Source organism: Acomys russatus, unplaced genomic scaffold (assembly GCF_903995435.1).
Source record: "Acomys russatus unplaced genomic scaffold, mAcoRus1.1, whole genome shotgun sequence".
In the NCBI taxonomy this organism is placed as follows: Eukaryota; Metazoa; Chordata; class Mammalia; order Rodentia; family Muridae; genus Acomys; species Acomys russatus.
In genome coordinates, this window is record NW_026131586.1 from 23230 (window position 1) to 31820 (window position 8591).

Below are 8591 nucleotides of genomic sequence, written 5' to 3' on the forward strand. Positions count from 1 at the left end.
GGCCAGACTCAGGGGCCGTCTGGGAGCGTGTGACAGGGAAGGCGAGACGGACAGAAGGCGGGTCTGAAAGGGGAGACGAGCAGAGAACAGAGAGGCTAGAGAGGCGGTTTTGAAGTTGGAGGATTTCCGTAAGGTCTTGGATCGGCTATGTCAGGCAGGATTTCATAGCGGTGAGTGCAGTGAAAGGCAAAGGGGGCGTGGCAGGCAAAGAGGCAGGCGTGTGGGCCAGTGGAGCAGCCAACTCTGGCGCAGCCGGAGCTGGAAAAGGAGGAAGAGGAGTGGCGGTGGGGAAGGAGGCACTGATGGGAGGGGGGAGGGTCGGGAGGGGCAAGGGAGGCCACTCTTCGGAGTGGTAGCAGGCAGCTTTATCCTCAAGGGTCGCAGCGTCTCTGGGATCTAGGGGGTCGTCACCCTTCTGGGCAAGGAGGACGGCGGGCGGAGCAGAGGGAGGGTTTTTGGTCCCAGGAAAGACAGGGGCACAGAAAGGAGAGCAGCCGCAGTCTACAGAAGAGAGAAGGTCGTCATAGGCGGACGGGAGAGAGGGATAGCGAGGGGCCGTAGAAGAAGGAGGTGGCGGCTGGGGAGGGTCCAGAGATGGGTTGACAGGGGAGTCCTGAGGGATATCTATGAAGGTGAAAGGAGAAGAGGCAGGAGCAGAGGTGCGAGAGGAGGAGCGAGAAGGCAGCAGGGAAGACTGGAGACAGTACTCTGCAACAGAAAGGAGTTGTTTGTGTCCAGTCTCCGAATCAGAGGCTTGAATAATGTCACGGATGAGACCCCAGTATGAAAAAATGTTGTGTCCTAGGGCCTCATTCCCATCGCTAGTTATGAGGACATTTAAATCACGACCGACTTGCTGCCATTTGTGTGAATCTATGGTTGGCCCATCAATAATGAACCAGGGACATTTCTCATCGACAAAAATGAAAAATTCAAACAAATGTTTCTTTTTAACCCTTATGCCTCTCTCTCTGAGGGCGTCTTTGAGGCCCTTGATGAATTCCGCCTCTTTAGACAAAGTTTTACCCATTCTGAGAAATTGGACAGATGACTCACCTAATAGTTGAAGTGGCCGGGTGAGCGGCGACAACCATAAAGTCACAGGGGCGATCACGATCTTAATCTGTCCGTGGGGCAACCCGTACTCCGACAACCACGTCTGGGCGCCACTGTCCCCGTCCCGCGGGTTCAGTTATTCAGGGTCTCGAAGGGGGTCACGGCCTGTAAATGAAAAATGGGCGAGAGAGAAGACACGACTCAAGAAAGGATGTCTTATCAAGAGTCATTTACTGAAAGCAGGTGTATGATTTTTAAAATGTGCTTCAGGAAGGGCGGGGGAAGGAGGGAGAGCAGTGGGAAAGTACAGAATCTTCCAGGGTAGAAACCCCTGGGACAATGTGTGGGGTGGGGGGAGGAGACAGGTGGCCCCGCGGTCTTTTCCCAGAGACCACAGCACGTCAGATGTTCATGTACCATGACTTCTGAGAAAGGCTACAAAGCCACGGTACACTGAGTGTTCCTTTTCTCAGGGCCAAGTTCCCTCTCCTGGGGCCAAGCACACTGTTTGCGGTTTGTCCGTTGCCAGGCAAAATGTTTGATAAGTTCTTTCTGTATAGGCTGGCTGGAAAGGGTCAGCTGGAGTTCAACGCAACCAGGGTCTCTCAACTCAGCCAGGGTCTCTCGGCTCCCAACACATATACTTGAAGGCTTTTGGGGAAAACTTTTCCAAAAGGGAGTATGTTTGGGTTGAATTCAGGATACATGGAGTTTGTTCTGAAATGGGAAAACATGTGCCCTATAGGAAAAGTGCATGGCAGAGCATACACTCCCTGCAAGATGATTTGGGAACCTTAAATAATTCAGAACTGTTGGGCCTTTGAAATATAAAGATTATAAAACCTGAGCCTGGAGGGAGACACAGCACAGTACCTAAAGTTTCTATTATGCAGCATGAAAACAAATGAGCTTGACGTTTTAGACAATGCAAAGTCTTTGCAGGATTTAAGATTCGGGGACGTGATAAGATAAAGACTAGTTTTGGTATTAACCTTGGGAGCAGCAACGTAGAGGAATGTTTGACTAAATGAACGCTGGAACTAAGACTGATGAAGTGATCTCCAATTTTCTCTCTTGGGTAAAAGATTGCGTAGTGAAGTCCTCAGCTGAGTTAAAGAAACAAGGAGAATGCTGCAACCATTCTGAGGCCAAGCACATGCATGAGTTTGTGATCAGAAAGGAGAGAAAGATGGAGTTTTGTATTTCTGAGTCAACAGTACAATATAGCTGTCCAAAGGGTGGGCTTTGATGTACAACACTTAGATCAAACACAGGTGCCAGAAGGATTCTTGAAGACAAAGATACAGAACAGGTAAAAGAAAACTGAGTTGGAAGATCAAGAAGAACAGGGAGGAATAAATTAACTGAAGAAAGCAGAGGAATGTGAAGGAGAGGAGTCTCAAAAAATGTATACAACAGCTAGGATTACATATAGCAACAGGTGGCAGTTCTCTCTCTCACAGTATAGGTATGGAGTTAAGCAGCTGTTCCTTGCATTAGGCTCCCTTGTCATCTGATTCTTTTTACATGTGCATCTTATAGTTGAAGAGGGCTTCTGAAGATGCAACCCAGGGCTAAGGAGAGCAACAATCCCTTTAAAGATCATTTTACAGCTCTTCTACTTATAGTTGATCGGCAGCAGTTCACCCTGCGGCTTCAGCTGACTTCAACAGAGGCTAGGAAGTGTAGGCAGCTCTGTTTCAGGGAAGAGGAAGAAGTCAACGGATTCCAAGAAGCACCTAGTTGGATATTAGCAGGTTTGAATGGAACTGGGACAGGATCCCTAACCCATAATCAAAAGCCTGTAAAACTTAAGGCTGAAACTGTATGACTTCGATTACTGAGCCGAAGACCCAGACCTGAGTTCTATCTCCAAGCCTTAGAAGAGACTAGAAGGCAAGCAAGAGTCGTTGTTTTAATATGTGTGTTCTAATCTGTTCTAGGATGAGACAAGTGTGATTTATGCTAGCCAGTGTTATATTAGCTTGACACAAGCTATAGTAATCTGAGAAGAATTGGAAAAAGGCCTCCATAAAACAAGGCCTCAGGCAAGTCTGTGGGCATTTTTTCCCTAATTTATTATAATTTATTCAGATTACATCCTGATTGTTATCCCCTCACTTGTATCTTCCTATTCCAACCCTCTCTATCTCTTCTGCCTATTCCCCTCCCCTAGACCTCTGACAGAAGGGGACTTCCTCCCCCACCATATGACCACAAGCTATCAGGTCTCTTTGGGATAGCCAGCTACCTCGTCCTCTGAGTGTCACCTGGCCTCCCCACCAAGGGGAAGGGATCAAATCAGGGTCACAAGAGTTCATGTCAGAGGCAGTCCCTGCTCTCCACACAATGTCAGAGAATGAGCTGTCCATTGGCTAGATCTGAACGGGGGATCTAGGTTTACTGCATCATTGTCCTTGGTTGGTCCAACAGTTTGTGCAATCCCCCCTGGGTCCAGATCCACCTGCCTTGATGGTCTCTTTGGGAGGATTCAGGAGACCAACAAGGGACATTTTTTTAGATTAGCGATTGTTGCAGAATGGCCTAATGCATTGTGGGTGGGCCAACCCTAGGCTGGCCTACAAGAAAGTAGGCTGAGCAAGCCATACAGAGCAAACCAGTAAGCAGCACTCCTTTCTCCATGGCCTCTGCATTAGTTCATGCTTCCAGGTTCATGCCCTGTTTGAGTTCCTGCCCTTACTTCCTTTAATGGCGTACAGTGTGAGCGAAATAAACACTTCCTCCCTAATTTCTTTGTTCACAGTGCTTCATCACAGGAGTAGTGACCATGACTAAGACAAGACTGGACTCCAAAATTAGCAAGAAGAGATGAGGAAGCTCTGTTGACATTATTAAGACAGGAGTCCATCAAGAGGCCATTACAATTTTAAACATAGATATCAAATATGGGCACAGCCAATTTCATTAAAAAATATAAGGATCTAGAGGCATAAATTCACTCCAATACAATAATAATGAGAGACCTCAACTCAACTCTCATCAATAGATAAATCAAGCAAATAGAAAATCAGCAGAGATTATCTCAGTTAAATGACACCATAGATTGAGTGACCATAAGAGGCATGGACAGAACACACCCTACAAACAATGTAGAGCACCAGTGCCTCTCACAACCTCATGGTCATCTCCAGAATATATCACATAAAGGACACAAAGCAAGCCTTGAAAAATATAGAAAAACTGATTTAAAAAAAAAAAAAAGATATTCTACCTGACCATAATGGAATCAAAATAGAAATCAACAGCTAAGTGAAATGCAGAAACCCATGGAGATTGATTAGCACTCCCTTGAGTGCTGATGGGATATTGAAAGAAAAAAACTACAATCAAGTAAAAATAAAAACAGCATACTGAAACTGGTGCAGTACTAGAAAAGCAGTACAAGAAAGGCATTTATAGGTGCAAGCATCTATATTTAAGAGATGGGAGGAGTTCAAATAAAGTGCATATTAAAGCCTTGAAAAAACATAAAACAAATCCAAAATCTGTAAACAAAGGGAAATAATTAAGATCGTGTCAGAAATTAATTAAATGAAAAACTACAAAGAAGTATTGAAATAGAGTTGAATCTTTGAAAAGATAAACAAGATCAAGAAAGCATCTACAAAACTGAGCAAAACAGAAAACAGACCCTAAAATTAGATATGAAAAGGTTAATATTATAACAGACATGAAAGAAATTGAGAAAAGTTTAGGAAAGACCTTATTTTATATTAGACTAAATTGGGAAACCTAAAAAAACAAAAAACAAATGACTGTGATCTACCAAAATTAAACTAAAATGAAATTGAATTCAAACAAATCTATATCAAGTAACAAGGTGGAAGCAAAAATAAATAAAAATTTCCATCTAAAGAGTTCAGACCCAGACCCAGATAAATTCAAACTCTATCAGACCTTTAGAGAATTTATTTAGCACCAAGGTTTCTCAAATTGAAGTGGCTCATGAGGACCTCTTGCCTCCTACCAAGTCCTTATGGCAGCCTCCTGCAAGAATGGAGTACACAGACAGGAAAAGATACAAACAAGCCATGTTTAGTTTATTTGTCAATTCAGGAGTAACAGACTTTAAAGAGACAAAACAACTGAAAACAGACTGCCATGGGGGCATTTAAAAGAAACAGTTTGTATCCCCAGCAACTGTAAGATGCTTTCCTAGAAAATGCTTCAACTCAAGAGCCCTCAGGAGCTTTGAGATGCTGGCTGAGAGCAGTCCCCTGCAGACTGCAGGTCAGGAGGTCTGACTCTCTCCTGCAGGGAAGAAACAGAAGATCTCAGTAGCAGCAGGCTTGCAGACTAAGAGCAGCTGCATTGATGAATTCGCTTTTGCAGCTAAGTGAGAACTCTTGGAGGCTAAAGCGGGAAGAAGACCTTCTTCTGCAGCCACTGTGGAGACCTGTACCAGGGGAGCTTCTGGAGAATCTGTCCTCAGCAAGACTTCCCTCTGCAGTAACTGAGTAACCTAGGAGCCAGGCTCTAAAGTCTTCAGGCTTCTTCCTCTGAGGCGATCAGGAGCCTCTGGTAAGTGGGCTCAAAGTCAGAGCTAGGCTCAGAAGTGTCCCTTCTCTGCTTCCTTCATTGCCTCTTGCAGTAGCTCTGGTCTTGCTGGCTTACACATCCAAACTTATAGAGGTGTCAGTTGGAGCATACATCGCTTAAAGTGGGTATTGCAAAGGTTGATGGAAAGCAAGAATCCTGAGCCTACCTAAAGTCCCCAGAAGTCAACAGCAGGTCTGCTGGTCTGTGCCTGTGCCTGTCTCTCTTTGACATTTTTCACAGAGTATTAAAGCTAATTATTTTGTGAGGTATTTGTAGTCTGGAAATATATTGTGACTATACTTATATCCCCTTGCAGCACCAAATAGCACACAGTAATAGTCAATAAATATTATTGAATACAGTACAAGTGGATGAGAAAGTGAACAGTAAATGAGTCATTCCCCAGAATAATTGTTTAAAAAAATGCACTGTGGTCTGTCTCAGCAGGTGTCCGCATCAGAGTAACACAGTCTTTAAACCCTGCATGGCAATACCTGAGGCACCACCCAGGGAAGGCAGAGTGACTGGAAGTCCAACTTCCTCCTTAAGATCATCCAATTGTTGGAAGCTTATCCAAAATGCTTCATTGTGGGATCAGACAATGTGGGTGCCAAGCAGATCAGCATGTCTCTGGGAGGGAAGGCTGTCATGTTGATGGGCAAGAACACCATAATGTGCAAGGCCATCAGGGGCCACCTGGAAAACAACCCAGCTCTAGAGAAGCTGCTGCCTCACATCTGGAGGAATGTGGGTTTTGTGTGCACCAAGGAAGACCTCACTGAGATTAGGGACATGCTGCTGGCCAGTAAGGTGCCAGCTGTTGTTCCTGTTGGCTCCATCGCCCCATGTGAGGCCACTGTGGCAGCTCTGAACTCTGGTCTGGGGCTTGAGAAGACCTTGTTCTTCTAGGCTTTGGGCATCACCACTAGAATCTCCAGAGGCACCATTGAAATGCTGAGTGATGCACAGCTGATAAAAACTGGAGATAAAGTAGGAGCCCTTGAGGTCACACTGCTGAGCATCCTCAACATCTTGCCCTTCTCCTTTGGGCTGACCATCTAGCAGGTGATTGACAATGGCAGCATTTATAACCCTGAAGTGCTTGACATCACTGAGCAGACTCTGCCCTCTCGTTTCCTACAGGGTGTCCAAAATGTTGCCAGTGTCTGTCTGCAGATTGGTTACCCAACTGTTGCCTCGGTGCCACACTCTATCATCATTGGGTACAAGAGGGCCCTAGCTTTGTCTGTGGAGACTGACTACACTTTCCCTCTTGCTGAGAAGGTCAAGGCCTTTTTGGCTGATCCATCTGTATCTGTGGTTGCTGCCCCTGTGGCTGCAGCCACCACTGCTGCTCCTGTTGCTGCTGTAGCCTCAGCCAAGACTGAAGCCAAGGAAGAGTCTGAGGAATCAGATGAGGATATGGGATTTGGTCTTTTTGACCTACCTCTCAAAGCAACCAATTCAACAAGCTTAATTTGATAAACATGGAAATAAAGGCTTACTTCTCTTTTTTAAAATGCACTGGGGAACAAGAGGTAACTAGACTGTGGTGGTTTGAATAGCAATGCCTCCCATAGGCTCATACAATTGAACACTTGGTTATTGCAGACCTACTTTATAGGGATTAGGAGGTGTGGCCTTATGTGTAACCTTGTTAAAGGAAGTGTATCACTGGGGATGGGCTTTGAGCCTTGGAGGCAGGCACTAAAGTCTTCAGGCCTAAAGCCAGGCCCAAAATCTCTCTCACTTCTTGTAGCCTGCTGATCCAGATTTAAAATTGTCATCCACCTCTCTAGCACCAAGTCGGCCTGTGTGTCTCCATGCTTTGAACCTTGATGGTAATGGACTAAGCCTCTAAAGCTGAAAGCCAGCCCAAACTGTTTTCCTTTCTAAGAGTTGCCCATGGTCATGGTGTCTCTTCATAGCAATAGCCTAAGTAGGACATAGACTAATACTCCTCCTCTCCCCACCACCCACAGGCAAAGTAGAGTCAACTTGGAGCTGCTAACAGGGCGTTTGTGGAGAACAGAAGTTTGCCTTTTAAAGGGAACATTTGCAAATAAAGAAGAGAGAAAAAGACAGTACTCTGACTTGGCTTAAATTTTTTAATTAAAAAAAAAGTTTATTATTTCCAGATATGAAACTTTCTGCATTTATTACAAAACTGAACTTCACTATCTGTCCAAATGAATGCATAGCTTTACATGGTGTGCATGTGTGTGCATGTAGGAGCCTCACCACATTGAGCTGGGGAAAGAGGGAAAGAAAGTACCATTTCCTCAACTCTCAGTGCTTTCCATGCAGGAAAATCCATGTTCAACCTGAACTCGGCCAAGGTTCTTATGGAGTATCAACACAGACCGTTTTGTACCTTATTGTGTCTTTTCTATCCTTCCCAAGAGTGTTCCTTCAAAATAAATGGCACAGTGGAAAATGTATTGCTGTAGAGAAGATCAGAGTGTAAAAGAATCATGTTCTGGTTAAGTCGTTCCTATCTTAGTCTGTCTGGGGCTACTGCATGAGAAGCCATGAACCCATGTGACTTACAAACAATGAAAATACATTTCTTGCCATTCTGTAGATGAAGAACTACAAGACCAAACAGAAATCTAGTGTCTTTTGAATTCTGCTTTCTCACAAAGGGTCACATTCTCTGAGAGATTTGCAGAGTAGAAGTCAGAAATGGAAGCATGGGATAGATTGGGAGGGGAGTGGAAAGGCCCAAGGTGGAGTCTTTTTTTGTATGGTTTAATGCTGCTTCCTCTTCTTCTTCTTCTTTTTCTTCTTCTTCTTCTTCTTCTTCTTCTTCTTCTTCTTCTTCTTCTTCTTCTTCTTCTTCTTCCTCTCTGTCTGTCTGTCTCTCTCTCTCTCTTCTCTCTCATCCGCGTCTCTCTCTCTCTCTCTCTCTCTCTCTCTCTCTCTCTCTCTCTCTCTCTCTCTGTCATATTTGAGGAATATTTGGTACTACCCAC

At 44.8% G+C, this 8591-nt stretch overlaps 1 pseudogene; it reads left to right on the forward strand.

Annotated features, from left to right (window-relative positions):
• Nucleotides 1–2617: 2617 nt before the first annotated feature.
• LOC127186308 (60S acidic ribosomal protein P0-like) lies at nt 2618–7098 on the forward strand (annotated as a pseudogene).
• Nucleotides 7099–8591: the final 1493 nt, after the last annotated feature.